This window comes from Taudactylus pleione, unplaced genomic scaffold (genome assembly GCF_031769625.1).
Source record: "Taudactylus pleione unplaced genomic scaffold, aTauple2 ptg000128l, whole genome shotgun sequence".
In the NCBI taxonomy this organism is placed as follows: domain Eukaryota; kingdom Metazoa; phylum Chordata; class Amphibia; order Anura; family Myobatrachidae; genus Taudactylus; species Taudactylus pleione.
In genome coordinates this window covers 643,228-670,976 of record NW_028284530.1, presented here as the reverse complement: position 1 = coordinate 670,976, position 27,749 = coordinate 643,228, and the positions used below count along the sequence as shown (strand labels likewise).

The 27,749-nt window shown below is 41.3% G+C and overlaps 1 long non-coding RNA gene across 1 annotated transcript; it reads right to left on the bottom strand.

Moving 5' to 3' along the window:
• Nucleotides 1-1,344: 1,344 nt before the first annotated feature.
• LOC148523725 (uncharacterized) lies at nt 1,345-22,174 on the bottom strand. The gene is made up of 3 exons (XR_015878423.1): nt 21,988-22,174; nt 10,306-10,352; nt 1,345-2,666 (listed from the first exon to the last, which is right to left on the bottom strand). It is a non-coding gene; the product is annotated as an uncharacterized LOC148523725 (long non-coding RNA).
• Nucleotides 22,175-27,749: the final 5,575 nt, after the last annotated feature.

Sequence of the window (27,749 nt, the reverse complement as noted above, 5' to 3'; positions counted from 1 at the left end):
CAGGTCGTGGCCCTCAGAATAGGTTCCCCAACACCGGCGTCACTAGGGTGGTGCGGGCCGCACTGGGTGACACCATTCGAGGGGTCACACCAAAATAGCAGAGCTGCTGTGCTATTTTGGTGTCACCCCGATGCATGGTGTCACCGTGACATGGAGACAGGCAGGGAGAGATTGTGGGCTTCCCCGGCAGCTGCAGGTGCGCTGGGGAAGCCCACTGTGTGCAGAGAATGGGAGGCGGTAACGCCCCCAATATCGGCACACATACGAAGGCCTGGCTTTGCGGGTTGTGGTCACGCCCCCTTTCTGCGGAGCCACGCTCCCTTTCGGGCGCGCGTGCCTGCGGCACGCACAGCAATTGAGCCTTGCCGCACCGGGTGTCACAAAGGTAAGAGACTCCTCTGTTCCCCTATACAGGTACTGGTGAACTCTAGATGGAGTGGATGAGACTTCAGTGTAATCAGCAGGATGGCTCAGAACCAACAGACAAGACGGTACCAGGGAGCAGACGTATGCAGGTCACAGAGGATAGCCAAGGTCAGAACCAGATATCAAACGCAGTACCAGGGAGCAGACGAAATCGGAGTCAAGAACAAGCCGAGGTCAGGAACAAGTAATGGTATTCACAGGAACACTGGAGTAAGGTATTGGAGCCTATACTTTGACACCTGTCTGTTGCCAGAGACTCCCTCTTATAGGGAGGCATTCAATTCGCGCCACAACGTGCCTTCACGTTTGGCGCGCCTGTCCCTTTAAATCTTACTGCAGGTCAGCGCGCGCGCTTCTAGGAGAGCCACGGCCGCCTGCACTTTAGCAGCCAACAGGGTAGGGAGCCGGACACATCAGCAGCAGGCGCCGGGAACTCCCTGCTGCCTGGGATTCCAGTGCTGCCGGACCCGGTAAGTACAAGCCGGAGTCCGGTGCACTGTGACATTGCTCAGCACATAAAGCACTTCAGGGACACCCTATATGAAATAAGGAGAGCTGGACTCTTTGGCCAGGGACATATAGTTATCTGGTCCCATAACAAATCTTTGGCAGTGGGTTGTGATGCTGGTCCATCCAACTAAGAAGACTGCAGTGGGGCCTCCAGGATCGCTGACAGCTGGGCTCCATAGCAGCTCCATTGGCTTTTCCAACAGTAGTTCCCCCACTTGTGACAATATTTTTAAAGTCTATAGCTTACAGCTGCAGAAAGCAAGGGACTATTTTTAAAGTACAATAGGGATCCTGTTCTTTTAATTGATGGAAGAACTTCACTTACAACTTCCCGCTAATATAAATATGCATAATTTTACCATTATAATAATTATTTTTATAAAAATTACTTCAGCAGAAGTTACTAAATATGTTGCAAAGATTTATTTAGAGTCTGCTCAAAGACTGTAACAAGGATAATGCAACTGATGTTACCGCCCAGGGCACAAAGATAAGGGGGTGGCAGGGTTGCTGCCTCACTGGCGCCTATCTCCAGCTTATAGAGTGCCTAAAGAGACACCTTGCTCACCAGGCCTCCTTTTCTGTGACATTATGTCATGCACTCTGCGGGTAGGGTACAGAAGTGCCCAGGTATTACTGTTCTACATTAGGTTCTACAGTGCTTGAAATGCTTCTGACTACACCGACAACTGTCAGAATCTCGGCAACGGCATCCCGAAGGTAAGTAGCAGGGTTATGGGGAGGGTTAGGGTTAGGCACTAGGGGGAGAGGTTAGGTTTAGGTACCGGGGAGGGATGGTTAGGGGTAGGGAGAGGGGGATACCTATCGACGGGCTTTGGTATCCTAACCCTGTCGGGATGCCTGTGTCGGGATTTTGACCGTCAGGATCGCCAGCATCCCGTACCCAACCCATTTTTAGATCTATTGTGACAATATGACCAATATCTACAGTACATAAGGAATGAAAAATTCATCACAAAAGGGGGAATTCTGAAATACTAAAGAAAGTTATCTCTTCTCTTTGGTAATGTGATATAAAATAAAAGTTACAAACAAATCTAGGTGGACTCAAGTTAATATTCATCTAATATATTATTTTGTTAATGTATTGTGTATCTTATCCATATACATTTCCTAGTTAGTTGCCACGAAAAGGGTTAAGTCTACACATTCATAAATAAGTACAGAATGGTGAAACCTATGTGATGTACACATTTTTTTGAAGTAAACAATACTTTTACAGACTAGCTGTCAGTTTTTTTTGATCTTATGTCTTTTTAAAAGCTGAAAATCTGTCAAAGTCAGAGAAATTTCTTTAATGAATTTAAGGGCAAGTCTTCAAAGGAAGTTGCAATTGAACCTGTAGAAAGGGCCATAGCCTTTGAACTGAGAATAAGTTGATCCTAGATTAGTTAGATCTTTCATTTTACTCCACCTTGTAATCTAGCCAGAAAGATGGAAGCTTTGAGTAGTTCTGACTCTGCAGTGACAGGCTTGGTTAAAAATTGATATATTGTTACAGCTATAAGCCATTTGGATTGGTTCTTTTGGAAGGTGGTGTTGCTCGTACCACAGCGTGCTTCACACCCTAGGCTTCAAAGTTTTTTAATTTTTGCATGTGTTGAATGCTTCGGAAAACTCTTAGGAAATCAATCCCAATTTCGAAGAAGTTTTTATTTTTCTCTCCCATTTTTCACCATCTCCGTCTGTCCAACTCAACATTTCAACACCTAGAGAGGAGAAGATTGCGAGTTAAAGTTACAGAAATCTGGAACATATAACATTTTAAGAGGAAAAAGAAAAACTGAGAAAAGTATGGAAATAGGTGGTGTTAAGTATTAAGTACATATCACATCAACAAACTGATGGGATTGGACTTTACCCTTGTTCCCCAGCTTAGACATTCTCCATATTTTGTTAAGCTTTGCATAAATTCATCAGTATTCTTAGGCATAGTGCCATTCCCAAGAGACAAACAAGAATTTCCTTATTTTCTTTCTTTTACAGGAAAACAATTGGGAATTTCCATTTTGTTGGCTTCCTAATCACTGTGGTTAGTGTTGTTAGCATTGGGTAATACTAAGTTCATTTCAGTGCATGGGTATAACATATCTGCCTGGTCATTGATACCTCAAATAACTAGGCTAGCTGGTGAAATAGAGTGTTGACATTTTTATTTCAAAACTCAATCCCTGGGGGGGTAAAAGATAAATATTTTGCTTATTTTTACGACTCCTAGTTCCCGCTGTATGTTTGCTCTGGCCTAGTTATTCCTAGTGTCTTAGCGACTCACTCTCTTTTTTTTTCCCTCTCTATTCTGCACAAGTGCTGAGACACAGTCGTGTGAAAAAATAAATAAAAAGATTTGAAAAAATGAGCAGGAATCGCTGCCGTAAGGTCACTGCCTACAGTACAATGGAAGTTACATGTATCAGAGCAGTGCTGATTAAATGGGCGATTTTATTTATCCAAGAGGTTTACATCTGGAAGTATTGCTGGGAGCACTATACAGAATATATTTTTTTATTTTTTATTTCTTTTTAGTCCTTTATCCTTTTACGGGTGAGCACACTAAAGCTTATACAGACATACAACAGTAAAGTTAGCAGGCAGATCATCTTGTTAAACCAGTGGGAGGTTTCCTTCTCTCTCTACCTGATTTTACCATCACATGGAATTTGAAAGGTAATTAGCCCCTCCAGTCCCTTCTGGTCAGTTTATGACCATTTTATGCACAGAGGCTAAATGCGGAATGCTGTATTAAAATTTCCAACTGATCTTGCCCGGGGTTATGTGTCTCTATGTTTCATGTTAATGCAAGAGAACAACCGCCAAAAAAGTGAGGGGAATTGACTGTAGTAGGCAATAGCTGAACGCTGCTTTGAAAAATGCAAGCTGCCTTCCCACTTACTGGCCATCATTTACACAGGGCTGTTTTTCAAAAGAATGTGTGATACAAGATTTCTATTTCCCAGGCTGAGGCAGAATACCCACTGTGACATTAGTATAGTGACTGCCCTGAGCTTATAATCAGCTAGTAGGGAACACTGATACCACTCACAAAACTAAATGTCTTTTTTTATGTATAATTGAATATTAATTATAGAATTGAACAACATGATAAAAAAGAAAACTATCCATACACATTTGGGTATGTGTACATTAACTAACAATATATATGTCATTGATTCTAAAATAACCCGTTATTGTGCTTCTCCACTACAGTATTTTGAGTACACTGGATTATATATATATGTATAGTATATATTGAAGCATTGTTGCACATCAGATTGTCAATAAGCAAAGTACATATACATTTGCTGTTGGCGCCTTCAATACACAAGTCTAGTCACGGAACAATTAGAGAGCATTGCAGCCATGGTGGATGAAAGTTAATATTCTAATAATAATGAGGTCAGCCTCAGGGCTGGTGCTACCATTAGGAAGCTTTAGGCAGCTGCCTAAGGGCGCCGGCACCTGAGGGGGAAGTACTGACTCTGCTGGTATAATAATAACAATGTCTCTCACAGAGACATCCTTATTTTACTTAACACTGGCAGTGGATCCTACAAGCCGCAGCTACCGCCCCCTGCACTTATCAGCTGCTGTTTGGCTGAGACTGCAGACATGTCACAGTCTGACATGTCTGATGCAGCCTGCAGCAGCAGCAGTGCCCGATGCTCGCCCCCTTCCCTCTCTGCATGGTGGCTGCTCACTCCCCCGGGACCAGCCACCACTACACTGCTGTCTATCTATACCTTCTCCCGCCCCTACATATCACTTATGAGGGTATTTCAGGGGAAGTAGGCTAAAATGTAGCCTAGGGCGCCGTGACGCCTTGCACCGGCCCTGGACAGCCTACATGCAACAGCTCTTTGCAGCAATTAGTCAGGACTAGTCTGGATTATTTTTTTTTAATAACTGAAGATGGCAATGTTATTACAGTACCACAGTATATGAGGAGGTTTTAACATTTGACTTTTCCAATAATAAAACGTCATATCCCCTGATCCCTTATATTGGAATTTCCCAAAGATCGGTTGTTAACCAAATACTATTCATGTTTACTCCACTTATCTGATAATACAGAAGACATCCCAATTTACCTCTCTACCCAGAACTCATTGCCTTTGCATTACTCTGTGTATTTCTAGTTAAACATAGGAAAAAATGGTCCTCTATTATTTTTCAGATGTCTTCCTGATATCTCTATAATGGTAAATGGCACTATAATTCTACCTACTAGATTGCCTGAGGGATGCAATCGGAAACCGGCTGACGTGATCCTGACAGCCGGCTTCCCGACTGCTTTATCCCGGTGTGGGTTAAATGACAGGCGTCTATATCCCGTTCGTAGTGATGCCGGGCGCCACGAGCGGACAGCCGCGGGGGGGGAGGGTTAGGTTTAGGGCACCCGGGGGAGATTTAGGGTTAGGCGCCCCCCCGGGAGGGTTAGGGTTAGGCTAGGGGGAGGGAGGGTTAGGGTTAGTTACCCCCGGCGGGGGACTTAGGGTTCGGCACCCCCCCCGGGGTTTAGGCAGCGGGGAAGGGAAGGGTTAGGGTTAGGCACTTAGAGGGGGGATTAGGGTTAGGCACTTGGGGGGGGGGGGAGGTTAGGGTTAGGCATCCCTAAGGAGGGTTAGGGTTAGGGGGGTTAGGTTAGTTTTTACTTACCTCAGGACGTTCGGGATTTCCAGCGCTGTCGGGCTTCTGCTGCCGGGATCTGTTCAGCTGTCGGGCTGCTGCTGCCGAGAATCGAACCGTGCGGTCGGCGGTATTTCATACCGATTCCATTGCCTGAATATAAGGCTATAGACCATACCTTTTGCTTGGCCAGTGAGAAGACTATACGAGTTGTACACCCTGCAGTCAATCATTAATTGTTCTACAAGGCTCACCTACAGTTTCTATGCTTCATCTGCTGCTATTCTTTTCCAATCCTTATATTGAAATTTATTCTACAGTGTGTGGGAAGCCAAAGTGCCAAGCCTTGCTTAGAGGTCACTCCTTAACTCCGTCCCACCTATAATGTCAAACTCATCCATAAGTACTCTGCCCAATGCCTTCTGCGCTCTTCCAGTGCCTCTAAAGACTTCCCGTCAATCTCTTCCCATTCACGGCCGCAGGACCTTTCCCTCAATGCTCCTTTTTATGAAACTCTCTACCCCTCCCAATCAGTCTCTTTAACCTTGAAATAAATTTAAATGGTCCCTAATGAATTATTTCTTCATAGAAGCCAATCCAACTTACTGTTCTCTGTAAGCATTGTTCTTACACTAACTCAGGACTACAAACAAAAAAAATAAAAAACAAAAACTCAGTACTACAGTAGCCAATCACACTCCACCTAGCGGCTACAAATGTTATTTTGTTAATTTTAGGGAGCCTTGAAAAGTGATAAAATAGATAGTGATAAAGTTTGAACCAATTAGCTCCTAACTGTCATTTTTCAAACACAGCCTGTACAGTGACAGTTAAGGAGCTGATTGTTTGGTATTTTATCTCCACTCACTTTATCACTTTTCAAGGCTTAGTACATCTCCCCCAATTATTACATATTCCCCAAACTTTTTATATTGTAAGCGTGTTTGGTGCAGGGTCATCTTTGTTTCTGTACTGCTTTACTATCACTGTGCATCATTTTTTGTACAATGTACTGTGTAATATATTGATGCTTAAAAAAATAAATGATAAAATATTTACATGAAAGTTCATTTTTAAATAGAATCACTATTTAGATCTTCATTAAAACCCAGCTTTCATGTAAAATCGATGCAGACTACAGAAATCAAGTTGCAGCTAAACCAGAATGCATATATTCTGTGTGGAAAGTTAAACTGTAAAACTGGCCTCTCTGCTAATTCACTATATTTTAGAAAATAATATAGTTGCTCTCTCAACACTGCCATATTTCCTGAAAACTACATCCCGCATACCAAGTCACTGAGTGCCACATTAGTAATATATACTATCTACGTATGTGCGTGTGTCTAACTGCCAAAATAAACGAAATTTGAAGCGAGAGAAGATTGCTGAATTAATGAACCATTAAGCAATTACCATCCACTCCTGCTTAGAATCACGTAATTGCTGGGCAGACCCAATTGGCCATTACTGGGGCTACCCAGGATAGAGGGAGAGAATTTAAGAGAGTGGTTATTGTTGGGGCACATTTTGGCAGAAGGGAACATTCATGAAGGTGCTGTTTTACACAGAACAGTCCTTCAGGTCATAGCTTGTGTTTGAGAATCCAGCCATCTACGTGAAATGTTCTCATATCTACAGATGTGTCCAGCTACATCATTGCTGCACATGCAGCAAATCGCGCCACGCATGGTGCGAGGCATGCGCCCGCCAGCGGGTACGTGTACTGCGTACGCACCTGCGCCTCCATAGGATTGCATGGTGCGCTCCATAGCGTACCTTAGCATATGACGCTGCGGTTTATCGCATAGTGTGATGCGTGCGCACGTTTGTAGCGTGATCGGCAAAGGTGTAGCTGTACACATCTGTATCACAACACCCGTGTTCATTGTAGAGGTTACACTCTGTTAGCATGGAAGCAAACAAATCAGTATAGCAGGTATGCATAAAAGATAGCAATGTAAACCAGTTACTCTGCCACATTCATGCATCTGAGCTATGTGCAACCATATAGCTCAATATAGGTTATTTCCACCTGCCTCATTGCTGTAGAACCTCACTACACAGGCAGGCTAAACGTCTTTTGTAGGAATTAGGAACATTTGACATCAATCTTTTCAGCTGTGCCTGGTATCAATGCAGGAACCTTCAATTCATAATCTGCAACAGTACACTCCATACGTGACACCGCTTTGAAATCTCAGCTTAGGTCTCCTACTGTCTATATGAACATTTATTTATACGTATACGGCAAAGCAACCTTTATAAACATATAGACACGCCATGGATGCACCAAGCTTGACTGTAATATATTGTTACTTATTTTTCTTTTTTGTTCTTGATACAAAGCGGACTTGAAATAACAACTGTATCACAGTTTTGTGGCTCTGCTACTAATTTGGGATATATTCCCGAGGCCTCCTTTAGGCAAAATAATGTGGTAGTTATTAAGTGCATCCTAAGAAGCCCTGGAGAATCATATGCTAAGGAAACAAGGGGGGGAAACAAATGAATTTCTATCCCCCAGTCAGATATTTGATATTGATGACCAGGATGTATATAAAAAGGAGAAAGGGGAATTAGGCAAATGGATAGCAAATTAGACGTTTCTATGCACATACCTGACAAGTATCATATACTGCAAACCAACAAATGGATATTAACAAGAAGTATCAAATGGTGTTAGGTACATACTAGTCTATTATTGGGTCTATAAAAAAAAGAAATTAGCTGCAGCAGAATATCGTATCTCACCGTTTATAGGATGACCGGTAAGGCAAGGAAATATTTGATATGCTGCAACGGAAAGTCAGCTCTGAGTGTGAGCTTTCATTTTATGCACAGAAAACGTATCTGCGATGTACTCATTACCTTGCTATGTCAATTATTAAAACTGATCTAAACAGAAAATGTATTGATATGCTGTAATATAAAAGGCACTGCTTGGACAGCAGATAATTATGAACAACTACGTAAAATGGCCTTTAAATTGTTTTTTTTGTGTGTGTTTTTTTATCTTCCTAAAAGTAGCCATAATGTATAATATCTATAACGAGAAATGAGCAGAGTTGATGACGAGAGGAATGCATAAGCAAATAGCAATATATTTTAATTTAACGAAAGTCATTTTTGCTACAAAGAAAAATTGCATTTGCTTAAGAAATCCAATAAGGTTTTTTTAGAAAAAAAATAAATCCTGTAGCTTTTATGATAATGGACTTCTAAAGGGTCTTAAATGTATTTTTATACTGTGTTGGTCCCGGGAGGTGTGGGGGTAGGGGGTGAGGGTTAGTGTTGTGAGCAATATGAGTAAACGGCAGCTACTCTGTACAACAAACATTCCTTACTAATGATTTCAATGATCCACTAGTTCCACTTTTAATTGTATAATCTGTGCAGATGTTTAAATCAGATTGTGCTTCAACATTAATTTAAAGGCTCATTGTTCCAGTTCAGTGTACAAAATTTCCAGAGGTCACTGATCCAAGCCACTGGCATGCCTCTTGTAGTGTAAAATGCTGGACTGTGAATTACATAATTGCTATTAATTACATAATTATAGTGTTTAAATGTGTAGGGGTAAAGGTTACAGTTACATTTTGAAGCCACGGGAGGTTACGTGACATTGGGCAATAGACTCACCTACAGCTTCCTAAACTTTCTGTGAAATCTGTGTACACTCTTGTACTGCTCTGTCCTTGACCTCGAGAATTAGGAGATTGTGGGGAATTATGGCTCAACCACAAGTGATACTGTTACAAATAATTTGTCTGTTATTAAAGAGTACAGTGTTAATAATGAAAAAGGGGCAAGAAATGTGTCAAGGTAATTAAATGTTTATTATGAGTAGCCAGGCCAATTGTGGGATATTTGTAATAGGAAGATTAATTTATACAGGAAGCAGGAAACAAACTGCAGGTTAAGTGAATACCCAGTTATTATATTTTTTTTAGGTAGCATGATTGAGCCGAATGAGTCTCTAACATTTAAATACAAACAACACAACAAGCAAAAAAAAGGTACTTTTCAAAATCCTCTTCTAAATATAAACACAAAAATATAAAAAAATAAAACAAAAATACTTATTGTGAAATTATTAATATTTTTTTAAATATCTGTAATATAAAATGATTTTTTTTTTTTACATAATTCCAAATTTATTATAATATTGTACTGGAAGCATCATGCTCAGGCCCAATGATAACTTTTTGGTACTCTAGTCTGCAATTGCTGTTTGCCACCTTTTCCTCATTTCAATCCTTATGTTCCATGGGACTAATCTCTACAACACTACATTTCTGGAATTTATTGTATTATATTCTATTAGTAGTTTACCATTTTCAAATATGTTCTATGTAAGAACGCATATATAGGAAAAAAAATGTGGAAAAGTTAAGAAACAAAAAGCCACATTTCATCCCAAAATGTCTGCCACCCTTGACCTGGGTTTGTGTGGCCTTTCCACAAATCTGGTCCAGATCATGTTCTGTAACTTGAAGCATAAACAGCTGTAAAACTTGCTTTAGAAATATAGAAAGCCATAAGAATGGAAACAGGAAGCGACTACTGCATCTGGCAAACTGTTTTAACCAATTATAGCAAAAATGTTTAGAATAAGGAAATAAATGTAACCAAAATGGGAACAAATTTTAACTAATATATAAAAGGAAAATGCTGATTATTGGTCATTTTTATATTTGCATATCATTTTAAAAGTTACAGTACCTGTTACCTGGTGGAGGCAGCCATTGTGTGTGCTCAAGAAGATCAACCTATTCGTTCCCAAGAAAATAATAACATAAGTTAATGTATATCAGTGATGACTTTACAAGTTAGTAACTTGACAAGCGGCACAAACTTTTGTTCATTACACAATATTGCAGCTTGCACTGTTAATATCAGTTACACTGAAATGATTGATACATTCCTTTACCAATACATTCCTTTACCAATATGCTTTGTGCATATTCAAATGTAGTATAGCTCAATACACTTGGTCAATGTGGTAAAGCAGATGCTTTAGGATGGAATTGAACAAATTGTCAGTAACCTGGTTCAGTTTTGTTCTATGTATTAAATATGAAGAAAACATTTTCATGATTTTAAAGAGCACAAAAGGGAATTACTGTGAGTGAGCACACAATTACTGAGACAAAAAACCACATAGACTGTCTTGGGGTATTTTCCTAGTAACTTTGCCTCACCATGGGATGGGGTGTGAGTATTTTTTGGAGCTAAGGATATTTGTTTGTGTATTGTTGCTTCTATATAATACCCTAAAATAAGTTTACTTTATGTTATTTCTATCTAAAATATTTATTTAGAAACCCTTTTTGTTTATGCAGATGATCCCGTCTCTGCCGGAGTCACATCGTCACGACAAGATCTCATGCTGTACATTGATCATCTATCCAACCTTTGCCTAGAGTGAGAACCCCAGAACTTTGATCTATACTGTGCCAGTTAGGGAAAGAGGAACAGGAGGAGGAGATGGAAGACTTCTGATGACAACAAGGAACAATGATTAACACCAGAGCAGGTAATGGTTTTTATAGTGAATAGCATTTTGGAACCTGACAAAAGGTCTGTATAATATATAATTATAATGTTATACTAAAATATTTATTCACATTTACGAATATGTCCCAAGAGTTACATGGGTTCCTCAGATCTATGCGAGCCGGCATAGATAAGTAAGTGTAAGCCTGGTGATATGTCATTAAGTGCATCATCATGCTTTAGGCATCGATTGGTGTTCTTCATCATACTGTTCATGATGATGATGGTTGGTGTTTTCATAATAAATAATAATAACAAAAGGCGTGGACATCCCCTAAAAGTGCTGGCGGTCCTAGCAAAATCAGGAGTACAAACAACATGGGGTTCCTTTAAGAAAAATGCTATTGTTGGGGTCACTCTAGCAGAGAAACCATAGGATGGAGTACCCCTACCATAATGTTCCCCAGTCATAGCCTATGCAGCTCAGGGCTGCATTGACTAGTGCAGTGGTTCTCAAACTCGGTCCTCAGGACCCCACACAGGTCATGTTTACCAGGTCACCCAGCAGGTGCACAGGTGTATTCATTACTCACTGACACATTTTAAAAGATCCACAGGTGGAGCTAATTATTTACTTGTGATTCTGTGTGGAAACCTGGAAAACCTGCACTGTTTGGGGTCCTGAGGACAGAGTTCGAGAACCTTGGGACTAGTGGAAAAAAATATGTGAGCCACTCCCTCTGGGAAAAAGCAAATACCAGGGCTCTTCCAACACCTAGTTTGTGCTGGGTTTGGGTTAATATTTTTTTTGTTAATGGTGTTTTATTGCTGATGATCTACATGTGCCAACAAGCTCTGTCAAGTCCAAAGTGTTGTGGGTATGCAGGCACCTGTAGAACTAAGTATGTACATTCGCTTTCTGGGCATGTGCAGTGCGCAATATACACCTCGCCAACTGGCATAGTGCTCTGTCCGCAGCTCTTCCTTTATCTGTGTAATTCTTGCTTCTTTAGAAATGTAGAGTAGTTATTTTGTTATAATAGCTGTGTATTCTGGATGGTAACAAATCTCCTATACGCAGTTTATTTGAATGTATAATCTATTTGCCTGGTCCAGAACCACATACACTACGTGGCCAAAAGTATGTGACATACCTTCTAATTAGTGTGTTTGGCCCTTTCAGCTGCAGTAATTGCTAGGTGCATAAAATGAAGCATACAGCCATGCAATCCCTAGTGGCAGGCATTGGCAGTACATTGAGTTATACTGAAGAGCTCAGTGACTTTCAACATGGCACTATCATAGGATGCCACCGTTCCAACAAGTCAGTGCATTAAATGGATTCCCTGCTAGGTGAAATTTGACAGACAATAGTTTTGAGCTCTTAACTTTACAAATGAATTTCAGATCAAATGAACGATCTTTTTACTCCTACACCTATAATTGGATATGGCAGAAAGAATAAGCAAGGTGCCAGTTTTTGGAATAAAAATGACTTTATAAATTATTGTCCTAAAAATACATTTAAACTTACAAGTAAATCAGAACATAAATATGCATATAATACGTTAATATACTTTTACTGATCATCCACTTTAAAACTACCTATATGTCGCTTTGCATGAGACAAAATAAAACAATGACCACTTGTATATATATCTCACTCCTACTAGAAGATGTGAGTTATTCACTTTAAGAAACACCTCTCATACACCAATTACGGAATGTTTATGCAAATTTTGTTGGTTACCTGCAGTAGTATAGTATAAAGTCACAGATTCTTTTCCGCTATAAGGCTCCAAGTTGTATACACATGTAAGATGCCTGTTTATCGTTGGGCAATCTTATGGGTCACAGTATTAGGAGACCCCAGGAGATGTACTCTCCACTGTGCAACTCCAGAGATTCCGGGGTTTCCAGCACATTACGAAAGTCCAGCAAAAAGAGGGACAGCACAGCGGCGTACTGCAATAAATGATCCACAGCTCTGGGTATGTACCTCTCGACTTTGCAGTCCTGCCACTGCTAGCGAGCCCCGTATAGCTGCGACTCCTGCTAGAATAGATCCTTCCAATTAAGCCAGGCAGAAAAGATTGAGTCAGTACTGTTATTGTGAAGTGGAATTGTCTAAGAGCAACAACAGCTCAGCCACGAAGTGTTAGGCCACACACTATCACAAAACAGTTTCCAATAGTAAGTTACTTGTGTGGCACTGAGGGGCCCTTTCATCATCACTAACAGGGATATTCAATATGGGAGTGAAAACACAGTTTTTGCGTTAATATCGCACTTATGACGTCATTATCGCAGGTTTTAGTTTTACACCGTATTCAATTTCAAAGACTTTACGCAAGTTCGAAAAGTCTTTGATAAAAACGGGGATAACTTTTCACCATTGAATAGGTGTCGAAAAAAAGTGCAGAATTGGGGTTCAGGGGTACAGGCTTAAAAAAAATAGCCTGCACCCCTGGGAATTACATTTAAAAAAGAACTGTGTCAAAAGAAGTTTAAAAAAAAAATAGGGACACCCCAAAAAATTAATTTAAAAATTGGAGTGAAAAAAAAAAAATGGGAAAAAATTGTTTAACAATAGGGAAATAGGTTCAGGGCTATTCTGCAAGTATGCGGCAGGTGTTTTCTAGAATAGATTTATAGCGGCAGGTGCACAATTGTAGAATTTTTAAAAACTTACTTTAGGGACATCAAAATATGCTAGTACCCATTTTCATGTACCCCAAATTTGATGGGACCACATAAAAAAATGAAAAAAATAACTGCTCTTCTGCATCACTTATTCAATGTCGGGAAAAAACACCTGCTGCGGCTATTTAAATCCCCGACTTTCATTTAAAGGCTAAAACGGGGGTACCCATAGTGATCCCCCATGTTTTTACAACTTTAGGGGCGTCCTACAATTTTTTTAAGGAAAAATTCGTAACTTTACGCAAATCCAACTTCGCATGCTCCCATTTTCGTTAATTTCATATTGAATACGGGGATAAGCGGGCGCGCGCCCGATACTTTAACGCAGGTAAAAGCTCCGATATGAAACGTAAACTTCGACAGCGAAGTTTACGTTTCATATTGAATACCCCTCTTAAATGTAAACAAAAATAAACATTTTCACTTTTATTTGTAAAATGCAAGTATCAGGGATATTCATGACACAGGTAATGCAAGAGATGTCACTCATATCTCCTGCTTACCTTGCAGTCCCGAAACTGTCCATACACTACTATGGGGACCTTTGTTCATCAGAAGCTGAAAGCTTTAGGAGTTTGACTGTAGGAACCTATGGCATCCTCATATTGCGTTGCATCCCGGAGCCCTGCTATGTCCTATGGAAGGAGGTACAGGTTGCGAAGAGGGTTCAATCAGATCCCGCACCTGACCCGGCCCTTTCCGTGTGTGAACTCAGGTCATGCATGTGCACCTTGTAGTTTAAAGTTGCACGCTACTAATTAGCTGCGTCAGTGTTAGAAGGGACAGCTGCTTTTCGTGGGGACAGCTGCAAATCACGGTGAGTCTTATACCAAAGTATCAGGGAGCAGATGGCTCATATTAATGCCCTTTAGCCATGCTTCAACTACATGATTTGGAATAATTAAATAACATGTTGGTGTAACTGAATTTCTCTTGATATGGACTATAACATGAAGCTCCTCTGAATTACTTTGTCAATTTTTGGCAGAGATTTTACGTAAAGTATGCAGCATACTTATTTAATATATATATTTATCTTACTGTACATTAAAAATATGTGCTTAATTGTGCCAGTTATAGAAATGTATATTCTAGACATAGTTCTATCTTCTCACTCTGTTAGAGCAGACATAGTAACTGGCCATAAGATTCCGACCAGGGCACTATCTGTGTGGAGTCTGTATGTTGTCTCCGAGTTTACTTATTTTCTCCAGGTACTCCTGTATCCTCCTACGTTCCAAAAGCTTGCCAGTATGCTAATTGACTAAATTAATCCTTGTAGTGTGTGTGTGTGTTTGTGTGTGTGTCAGGGAATATAGATTGTAATCTCCATTGTAACCTTCATTGGGGAATGGACTGCTTTGAATGACTAATAATTATCTGAAATGCGCTGTGTTATATGTACATGCTATATAAATAATATAATAATTATATTTATTATTATATTTATAATTAATAAATAAAATAGGTACTTTCTATCTCCTTACCTGCTTCATGTAAAATTTTAGTCCTTGCGGACCTGTCATGACTCCATGTTTCACGTCCCATAACTAATAATGTCACAGATATCCCTTGCCACCAGACCATGACTGAAAGCTATTGTATTATATTGTATTGTGATCAGGGCTGTAACTAGGGTGGTGCGACCAGTGCCATGGCACAGGGCACCACAGGACAGGTGGCGCTGTTTGGGAATGTCAATTTTCCTGTTTATTATCATTCTCACTTGTAGCTTCCTCTTCTTTTATCCCCAGCATCTCCTGGGCTCCCCTATCTCTTCCCTGGCCCTTCCCCAGGAGACCATGCCTCTTTTTCAGGTGCACTATCTTATGACCCTATTTAAAAAATGGGGTGGGGGGGGCAATGCTCTCTCTGGCACAGGGCACCAAAAAGTCTAGTTACGGCTCCGATTGTGACACTAATATTGACAGGAGAGCTCTGAAAGCAAGAAAAGGAACACTTTTGTTTTCACTGGCAATCCGATTCTACATTATGTTGGGTTGCGTCAAACTTGTCTACTCTCCCGGAATTTGCGAGAGGTTCCCAATTTTTCAGGTAGCACCTCGCACCCCCGGAAGAGTAATCAGATATCCCGCCCATTTCCTAGTGAAGTGGGCAGAATGGGGAGATTTTATGGGTTATTCATGAGTCCGTAGAGATGGGGCAGGGCTAAAATGACGCGAAACACGAATCGTGGCCTTTCCCTTGTGATGGGGCAGGGCCTAATGATGTCTACAGTTCAGCCCCGTCCCCGAAGATGTTAGTAGTATCTCCTCTCCGGGCTTCTCCCGGGGAGGAGTTTTGTAAAGTCAGCAAGAATGGGTTACGTGTCTTCCATCCTTTCAATGCCCTTTACAATCCAGCTGTTTCATTTTCTAATTTAATCCATACTTGCCTACCCTCCCGATTTGGTCAGGAGCTTCCCGAAAATCGTGTGCAGCTCCCGGCCTCCCGGGAAGGCAGGCAAGTCTCCCGCAAGCTACCGACACCTCCTGTCCCAACCTGCGATCAGTGAGAATCCCCAGGAAGCGGGGGGCCTGTGACGCGATTCTTGCCGAATCGTGTCATTTTGGCCCCGCCCCCTGCTTCACAATGCTGGGATTATTGGCATTGTGTAGCGGGGGTGGGGCCAAAATGACGTGCACGTGTGGCCACGCCCCCGCTATGCCCACAACACCCGACCACCCCCCCCGATTTTGCCAATCTGGCTGCCCCCCTCCTGGAAGGGGCAGCCAGAATGTCGGCATGTCTGATTTAATCTATTGTGTTCATTTTTAATCATATTGAAGAGTATTAATGATCTTTTTTGTCCTGCTGTCTAACATTGGGCTATCTGATTCCGCCTGAATTTTCATACATGCATCTGAGGTGTGACATGTAAAACTGCATTTATGATCGCTCTCCACTACAAACACTTGATGGGAGATAATCCTGTGCCAAGACCATCTGTAGTTACTGCTATGTCTGAGTTTCCACCTTGCCCATCTGATCACGTTGGTGGCAGTAGACAGAATTAGCGGAAGACTTGCAAAATTTAAGGTCAATACTATATTGACGGCCAGTAATGTCCTGGCCTTTAGGTGACTCTTCAATATCTTGTTATCTGGCAAAGTGCATCAATAAGGTAAACCGCATTATCAAAGAAAGGGGTAATTATGACCAGGTATCTAATAACTTGGTAATACCTTCCATTATGGAAGTATGCAATTTGGCCACGACTGGACCAACTTTGATGCCCTTAAAGTTGTCATCTAGTCTAAGAGCAACAGCCAGAGGGTCAAGAGCGAGGGCGAAAAGGAGGGGAGACAGCGGGCACCATGGTCTACTGCCCCTATGAATTTGAAATGGCTCTGATAAATAACCCCCACTCGCTACCTATGTCGAAAAACCAGCATAGAGGAATTGCCAGGAATTCTTTTTGAGTTTGCATCTGATTTAATTTTTCTTTAGCATTTTTATAATGCATACATAGTCTAGTGCAGGATACACCTAATATTGTGGAATATAGTGACTGCTTATTAAGAGATACATTACAGGACTTGATATAGAGTTAGTGCAAATTGCTCTTTTATGTACACAAAAATGCAAGTATTGCGCTTACAGTCCTTTACACTTAGATAGATAGAATGGAGGATAGCGTGCCAGCATTGGTTGAGTACAGTAAGGTCTTGTCATAGAATGTGTCGCCCTATAAATAAATGATAATAGTAGTAAAAATTCAGACCAAAACAAAGATACACATGTGCCTGTCAGTAGACCTGCAGGCAGGGGCGGATTGGGATGGAAAACCAGCCCGGGAAATTTATGGAAGCAGCCCTAATTGGGGCGTGATCTGATGATGGGGCGTGGTCTGAGGGGGGCAGTATCTTACCTCATAGGGCCTGATTCTGAGTTGGATGCAGTTGGGGCCTTCCTTGTGTCTTTTGCTTCAGTTTCATCTGTGACTATATGCTAATGCCGCTTCCCTGGTGTACATCCGTGCGACCTAATATGGAAGGACTGAGATGCCCGCTGTCAGTGTCTACAGACACTGCAATCATGCTATGTGCATCTTTAGATGTCACTATCAGTCGTACCAGCCCTATGGTAGGTGCAGATTATCCGTCTGAGTTTGGCCCCTAATGTGAACAATTCAACATCTCTATACACAACCACTTTCAGCAATACGTCTGTGTCACACCCATACAACGCTACATCTGTGTCTGATTAGCCAAAAACCTGTAACTGCCCAGGAAAGCCCAACACATTTCTAATACACTTCTTCATGTGCACATCTAAGTGTTGCGACTCTGTACCACACCATCAGGATGTATGTGCCGTGCAGACCAGATGAAAACATTGCTTCACTGCATACAGCATTGTCACTGTGTCTGACTGAGAATCAGGCCCACAATGCTGTATACTACTATGCCATAGTGCTGCTTGCTGTATAAAATAACTACAAAAGGGCCATGCATATTTACATAATATCACTCCCCTTCTATCAGCTGATCTCACTCACTATAAAAACCTTCAGAAGTTCAATAGAATATAGCAATTATCAAAAAATAAATACATTTATAAACATCCTGCCTAATCCAAATTTGCCCGAATTTCATGAATCCGAATAATTCCAAGTCGCAGTTCTGATCTTTTCACGGTTCAGAATTTAGTTTTTAAATCCGAGTTTCAGGTTTTGGATTGCATAAATTACATGATTTTAGCTGTTTCTAAAAACTTTTTATCAATTTTTTTTTTTTTTTTTAAGCCCCAGATCTGTAACCTAAACACGTACAATGGGTGCAACCATGTGTTTGCATATGAGACAAATCTTCTGTGACCCATCACCTGGGTATAATGTACCTACACCATCAATATTAAATATATGGCAATTAATGCATAGAGGGATAGATGGACAGATATGCATGTTTTTTGTAAGTACACAGTGATGTGGGAACCCTTTATTTATAAATGTAGAACTAAACTAAACACACCATATAAAAATCGATATGCGTATTTATGTAAGGGTAAATGTAGGACAGATAAAGGCACTTAAAGTAAGAAAAGAGGGAGTGACCTGCGTCGACACACTGGAATGGTGCCCACATGTGAAAGTAAAATATTCAGCTCAGACAGGATGTCCCTACTGCCGCTTATAATGGGTTACTGTGATCGCTGATCCTCTAAATGCTGGAATTATGACACACAATACACTATGTATGACACATATAATGGGTTACTGTGATCGCTGATCCTCTATATGCTGGAATTATGACACACAATACACTATGTATGACACATATAATGGGTTACTGTGATCGCTGATCCTCTATATGCTGGAATTATGACACACAATACACTATGTATGACACATATAATGGGTTACTGTGATCGCTGGTCCTGTATATGCTGGAATTATGACACAGAATACACTATGTATGACATATAATGGGTTACTGTGATCGCTGGTCCTGTATATGCTGGAATTATGACACACAATACACTATGTATGACACACATAATGGGTTACTGTGATCGCTGGTCCTGTATATGCTGGAATTATGGTACACAATACACTATGTATGACACATATAATGGGTTACTGTGATCGCTGATCCTCTATATGCTGGAATTATGACACACAATACACTATGTATGACACATATAATGGGTTACTGTGATCGCTGGTTCTGTATATGCTGGAATTATGACACAGAATACACTATGTATGACATATAATGGGTTACTGTGATCGCTGGTCCTGTATATGCTGGAATTATGACACACAATACACTATGTATGACACATATAATGGGTTACTGTGATCACTGGTCCTGTGTATGCTGGAATTATGATACACAATACACTATGTATGACGCATATAATGGCTTACTGTGATCACTGGTCCTGTGTATGCTGGAATTATGATACACAATACACTATGTATGACGCATATAATGGCTTACTGTGATCACTGGTCCTGTGTATGCTGGAATTATGATACACAATACACTATGTATGACGCATATAATGGCTTACTGTGATCGCTGGTCCTGTTTATGCTGGATTTATGATACACAATACACTATGTATGACGCATATAATGGCTTACTGTGATCGCTGGTCCTGTATATGCTGGAATTATGATACACACAAAACACTTTGTATGACGCATATTAATGCTGGTAAAGTGATAATTATGTCCTCTTCATGGATTGACCACACTTGCTCTATAATCAAGCATTTGGAAACCCCCCTCTAGTAATGTACTCATTCTTCATTTAAAGGCCCGTGAGTGCCGCTGATATTTATGTGGCACTCACACATACCTCCCACCATGACCCTCTCCAGGAGAGACACAATGCTCTGGTCCTGGACTTCCCTGGTAATTTATGATTGGTGGCGGCTCAGAGTTGGGGCTGCAGTACAGTCCAATATTCAAATAGGGGAGTCACACCAACTGCCAGTGAGTCCCAGTCAGTGATGTTTGGCAGTGTGTGAAATGAGTTAGTGTGGCTCCCCTATTTAAATTTTGAACTGCGCTGCAGCCCCACCTCTTACCAGGGAAGTCCAGGACCAGAAAGTCATGTTGGGAGGTATGCTCACAGGTCATATACCAGGTCATATACCAGGAATTCACAGAGAGATATCTCTTATTATCCCCACACGTGCACCCAAGCGTTCTTCATGGCGCAGGATGGTGACATCACCAGCACACGCCACAGGCTAGGATGGTAACCATGGTAACACGTCCACAGCCACACACCCCGATCTCCCCGCAATTTGTTGGAGTTATACTTGGGCTTGGAACGTGGAACCTGGATGACACCTGGGCAAGTAATGACAATATAATATGGAGTGCCAGCATGTTTGCATTTTATATATATATATAATATATATATATATATATAAACACACACAACACACATTTTCTATAAATAGCATAATCACTTCTGGACAATTAATTGCTATATGTGCAACCTACATAGATGTCAGTATGCAAGATGGGATGTTTTTACTATCCCAGCAGTCGGAATCCCGGTGCCAGAATCCCAGCCACCGGCATCAAAATGGTAAGTATTCGGGTTAGGGGGAAGGTTAGGCACTAGAGGGAGGGATAGGGCTAGGCTGTAGGGGGAAGGGGGTTAGGATTAGGCTGCGGGGAGAGAGTTAGGATTAGGCTGCAGGGGGGATGGTTAGGGGGAGAGTTAGGGGTTAGGACATTTTAGGACACTAGTTGGGTCAGGATATTGACTATTGGTTTACAGATTGCAGGTATTCCGTACCCAACCCTGCATGATATATAAGTAAAACAAAAACATAGGACACCTTGAAAATTATATATATCATTCTAATTATGATTCTTTCAATACTTTTTAACGCAGAGCAGCAATACAACTCCCCAAAATCAGTGTGGGATACTTAAACCATAGGCTGCTGCATTCAGCATGCTTAGTATAAGCAAAGCTGGCACATTAACAAAGACTCAAAGATATGATATTTGGCTCACACTACTTACAATAACCGACATTAAATGCTGATGGACTTAATATACAGAATCAAAATGTTTAAAACGCTCCAATGTGCTTAATCTACAACATGCAGTGAATATCTGCCCTAAAAGTTTGTCTAATAAGGCCTAGCAATCATCTGTATATCTATCAGTCTTCTATTGTGTCATAGGCAATACTAGCAATAATGAAAACACAATAATGCATTCAATATACTTTAACACTTATTAATACTGATTGCTAATTTATCTTCTTAAATAAGAACAAGTTGGCTGCAGGTTAATGTAGTAGTGAATAAACAAAATATATTTCTGTGATAGAATTATACTTGACTCACATTATACTACTTATCTGAGGGCTGGCAGTCAAGTAAGAAAAGTGTAATTTACAGACTTCCACCCGAAGTGGGATAATACTGACATTACCTACATATGGTGACATTATAAAATCTGGATAACATCAGAATGTAATTCTGAGTCAGCTTTCATTCCAGGTGAATCCAGGTACCAGGGCCAGCTCCTGGCATGTTCCGTTTTTGCGGTCACGCAGGGGCGCCGGGAGTCGGCTGAAAAATGTCTCCACCCAGCTACGGCTCTTATAATATAATGGGGGAGGGCGCAGTGTAGGGAAGGGGCGGAAGTGGAGCACGGGACACCGCTGTGTGCCGAGTCACTTAGCACCGGGGCCCTGCTGCCAGGTACAGCTTGTGACTTACAGAGTGCCTCTGCCTGAGTCCCGCGGGTGGCTGTCCTGGCACTGCTTCTTCTCCTCTTCCCGTTTCCGGATCCTGCACTGGCTCTGGCCACCGGCGTCTGCTGGAGGTGAAGGCGGAGCCGTGAGGTGTCACTCACGTGCTCCCCAATGGCCTATTGGAAAAGCTGCTGGGACTGGCCATCCGCAGCAGCCTTCCCACGACCAATTCACATACTACTGCTGATGCTGTTAGTTTCGCGCATGCGCAGAAGCTCATGATGGCTGCCCGTTCGGAGCTGAACTCCGTTCGCGGTAGCGGTTATCAGAGCTTCCGGCCGGTCAGTCAAAGTGCAAAGCGGCCCACCAGAGGGACTAGGGGACCGGCCCAGCGGGAACTATCCCGCTGTCGCGGTGGCCCAATCCGCCCCTGCCTGCAGGTGCTAGAACCCTGGTGCAAAATACGCATTGGTGATGATGGCAATTGGCAGTCGCTTCTGATTGGCGTCTTGATCCCTCTCGCTGTTACTATTATTAGTGTGGTTGCTGCGATTTATTTAAATTATTTATTTGATATTTGTAATCAGTCCGTGGTAGGAGAACAAATTCTAGATTTATTGAAGAGGAAAGCAGTGAATGATTGCATTTATTTGAACTTTACTAGTACTTTTATTGTGTATTTGTGTCTGCATTTAAATGTATTTACCATGGTATATTCTAATTCATATTTATGAATAATACTGGTCATAAACAAGACAGACTGTGTTACGTATATTATACATCATAGAAATACTACATTGTGTACTGTAGTGTTAAGGTGCGTACACACGGGACAATTTTCTCCCCAAATGAAACTAGTCCTGTGTGTCCCTGGCAGGGGTGTGCTCAGTGTTGTTAACAACACTGAGCACAACACTGAACAAAATCAATAACGATTTTGTTCAGTGCCGGGCTCCCTCCCTCCCTCATCCCCAAACATGTTCAACCTGACATTATCGTCAGGTTGGACAGGAGGTTCGGGCGATGAACGGCAACTACCAACTGTAAACGGGAGCGCGCATTGGTAGTTGCCATTCATTGTTTTGGCCCAGAAACTGAACGATTTTTTAAACGACTGAACGATAACGGCGTCGTTATCGTTCAGTCGTCCAAAAAAATCGTCCCGTGTGTACGCACCATTAGTATTTATACTAACACTGTCAAGCCACATCTCCTGATGTACTACTGATGTCTCCTGGCATAAAGTGGCGCATAAGTTACCCTTGCCGTGCTGCACGCATATTCAGATTCATTAAGCTCTGTAACAAGTGCAAAATATACTTTGTTTTGGCACATTTTACACCTGCTTTTACTGCGTAAAAAAGCATCCAACGCTACACGAGCCCCTGTATGTGCTCATTTGATCCATGAAGACATTTTTTATCGCTCAATATGCATTTGTTACCATTGTCCTAATCTTTTGCATTCAGGTTAATTTGTGCATGCTGATTGAAAGCCTGTGTGCATTTGTCTAAAGCAGTGATTTTCAACCTTTTTCAACTCGAGGCATACTACGCAAGATTTTAAAATTACCAAGGCTCACCATCCGGCGATGCGGCGTGCGCAACCTATGAAAAAACATAAAAAAACACACCCATTGGCCTCCACAGTAATAAAACACACTACATTGGCCTCAACAGGAATAAAACACACATACACTGGTTCCAGAGAAATAAAACGCACATACATTGGCCCCCACAGGAATAAAACGCACATACATTTGCCCCAGAGAAATAAAACGCGCGTACATTGGCCCCCACAGGAATAAAACGCAGATACATTGTCTCCCACAGGAATAAAACACACATACATTGTCTCCCTCAGGAATAAAACACACATACATTGGCCCCAGAGGAATAAAACGCACATACATTGGCCCCAGAGATATAAAACATACATACATTGTCTCCCACAGGAATAAAACACACATACATTGGCCCCAGAGATATAAACCACACATACATTGTCTCCCACAGGAATAAAACGCACATACATTGGCCCCAGAGATATAAACCACACATACATTGTCTCCCACAGGAATAAAACACACATACATTGGCTCCCACAGATAAAAAATAACATTGGCTGGTCCCCACAGAAACCAACAAAAAAAACACATTGTTGACCACATAGAAAAAATAAAAACCACATTGCTCCCCACAAGAACAAATCACTCTGGCTCCCACATAAAAAATAAATTTACATATTCCTGGACCTACCTGTTCCTCATCAGCTGGGAGTACACACAGTGCAGAGCCCTTATAGCTTATAGCAGCTTGTAGACCTGTCAGCAGTGTCCGGGCGGGCAGGAGGGAAGGGCTGGCTGGCTGACTGGCGAGCCGCTGGCAGGAGGGAATGGCTGGCTGGATGACTGACAGGCGGGAGAGAGGGAAGGGCTGGCTGACTAACGGGGTGGGGCAGGCGGGCAGGCAACACGGCGTGCGTGACCTGTGGTGTCATGCCGCTGCATCTAGGAAGGTCACAGCCCGGGCGCGTCTGAGCCTCCCAAAGGAGATCAGCGGCAGCGCCGCCCAGTCCACAATACTGTAGTGATCAGTGGCTCTCGCGCCGCGGCACATTTCACAACCGAATAGCGGTCTAAAGGAATGAGTAGGCTTGTTGTGTCCACTTGCACCCTCCATCTTTTTTTTCTCTATAGTTCACCCCGTTCTATTGCCTATTTTAATCTAGAAAAGGACTTTTATACTACATAATTGTCCCTTTTTGATGACATTTTGTGTGTTTGTTATCAGTGTAGAAGACTGCTGGGAACATACTAAACATGCACTTTCCGGGCTAGAATGCTTGGAAGGTGGGTTCTAACTTAGATTCAAAGTGCGGCATCATCGTCTAATAGCTCACAGGAGACAGAGATCCAGAACATTAATGTCATTATCTCTTCCAATGTCTCCTCTCCTTTCATCATGAATATGGCTTCTGGCAAACTTGTATTTTCCATTTATCGTACATGGCGGCTCTTTTGATTGAAGCCTAATTGAGCTTTTAATATGAACCTCTTCTAAAGCTGTAGGCACAGAACATTTCAGACATTTGTTTATACAACATGGAACATACAGTACTTGCAGCTTCACTTTGCTCTTCCGGAGGTTTACACACGTGTTTTCGTATACACAAATTCTCATCAATAACTGGACAACAAGAGTGGATATGCTGATGAGGGAACAGTGACTTTATTCCCTGGGATCATTTGCAACTTGTGGTATACTGAGCTGCATCTATATTGTTTGGATCATGGGAATGTAATTGTGAGTTCCTAGCACAATTGTTATAATAATAAATTAGACAAAAACAAAAGGACTTTTATATCAAATTCATGCGCTTTTAATATAAAAAGAAGCAATGACTATATAATGGGCTGTCAATTTTTGTACAACCCTTTCTCAATAACAAGTTCTACCCAAAGCATTTCCTCCCTATTCTGTATTATCAGTGCCCAACGGGAGCCCCACCTGACTGCTATTTGGGACGAGATTGTGGAACCAACTGAGTAGAACATCTTTAATCTGTTCCACACTTACATCACCTGACACTCCTTGTGCCTATTTTATCTTGAGGGGGGTCTTTTATTTTCTTATTTAATTTTCATCGATGTATTGAATTTATTTCTGTACATTATGTATTATGTTTTTCCCAGTGGCTTCATGTCTTTAGATGGTTTATTGGTGGGTCCTTGCATACATTTTCTACATTTATTTTACACATAAACAGCAAAGAATATAAAGAGACAAATACATTTGGCACTTACTCTGCCAATGGCTTTATCACACATGAATCTCTAATAGTATTTGTGAAGGCGCACCATATAAAATTATACATGCTGTATAAACAACTATTTATGTATATTTTGGAAAACTTCCAATACCCGGGGCATAACTAAACAATACATTGGCTTTCAATCCAATGCTATCAATATAATTTACTGTATAAAGTTTACATTTATGTTCATAAAAGTTTTGCATGCTAGACGGCCAGCTTCGTTTTTTTACATGGGCCTCAGTGCTACCTGTTCATTCCTCAGCATATTATCACTTTAAGGGGTCCAATATCCAATTAGGCTGTGCAGCTATTTAAACAAACTTCCAACATGTTTGCCTAACCTATTGGAGCAATTTTCCATTGCTCCCACCCTTAGAAAGGAGTGGGTCTTATTGTGCTAACGCCATCTGAAGATGGCATTAGTTCCCGCAGTCAAGTTCTGAGAACTTTGTTTTCGTAGCTTGATAAATTGGATAATAACAATGTTCCCATATAGAGATGACGTGGCACATTGCATCCTTATAGACTAATAAATAGACTAATAAATAGCTTTGATCAGGGGCGGATTGGAAACTTAAAGTGGCCTCCTTCAAATTTAAACTGTAGACGCCCCAACACAAACATAAGTGGTGCTAGTAAACAGCCAACTTGACAGCCATACTATACAGAGATCATCTTTGTGCCTGCCATACAGCACCCCAATCAAGGGCGTAACTATAGTGGGTGCTGCGAGTGCGGCTGCTACGGGGCCCAGGCCACCTCTGGGGCCTGATCCTCTCGCTGCACCAAGTTACACTGCCATCTCCTGAGCCCCGGCTTTTTCTATTCTCACCAGAGTGCTGTGCAGGGCATCTGGATCAAGCTACAGCCATCTCTAGCTGCTGCCTGCATGCATTGTGATGTCACAGTGCAGGTCACAGCCCTATATAAAGGATGCCCAGCTACTGGCAGCCATTTTGTGGTGACATTTTGTTTTACATTGATACGCTGTAGTAGTTCCTGCTTTATTTAGGCAAGTTTGGATAACGACTACTGATATGAACTTTGGATTATATCTTCCAAAAAGGTCCTGAACAGCTACATCTTCAGTAAAAGAATCTGAATAACATTTTCAGGTAAGGACTATATAACAAATGTTGGCGTGTCTCCCTTACCCCTACAGACACCTCCCTCCATTTTAATTTAGAAACAATGGATAAAGCAAATTATTCATCTAATATCACCAATACAACAAGATATGTAATAGTGGGGTGACTCCACTCATAGGAGTAACTACCATAGGTGCAAGGGTGCAGCTGCTATGGTGCCCAGAGCTGAGGGGGGCCATCTTCCTTGTCAAAGTTACATGTGTTATATACATTTTTCACCATTGGGTGATACATAGGGGCACTTACACACTTTTGCTATGGGGCCTTGAAATAAATATTTATGCCCCTGACTCCGCTACTACCAGTCCGGCGCTAATCCGTACAATCGCTGCGACAATTCACTATTTCTTCTATCAACAACCAATCTATTCTTTGTATCTTTAGTGAGATAATCTTTTTGTCATGTATATCATTGTCATAGATATATGATGAAGTATCAGCTACCTCTATACATTATTTCCCTCTTTCCCTTGATCCCTGCTTACTATGGTAGAAAAAGTGAAATAAACTTTGAGACATTCCTGTAAGATATCAGTGATGGTAATGGTTGAGGTGACATATAGTTATGCTAGGCAAAATATGTTCTTGTATTTCTTTGTATCCCTTCCAAGATGCTATGTTACTTTTTATCAAACTTGGCAACCTCAGCCTAATTGCTGCACTTGTTACATGCTATCGTTTCACTGGTCCTTTACCTGTACTTATTTTCAAGGCTCAATTATTAGTAAAACGTATTATTATTATTATTATTATTATGTATATGTAATTATTTTCTGTTAATTTTGTTTGTTTTATGTTACTATTTAACTTACAAAACAAGTAA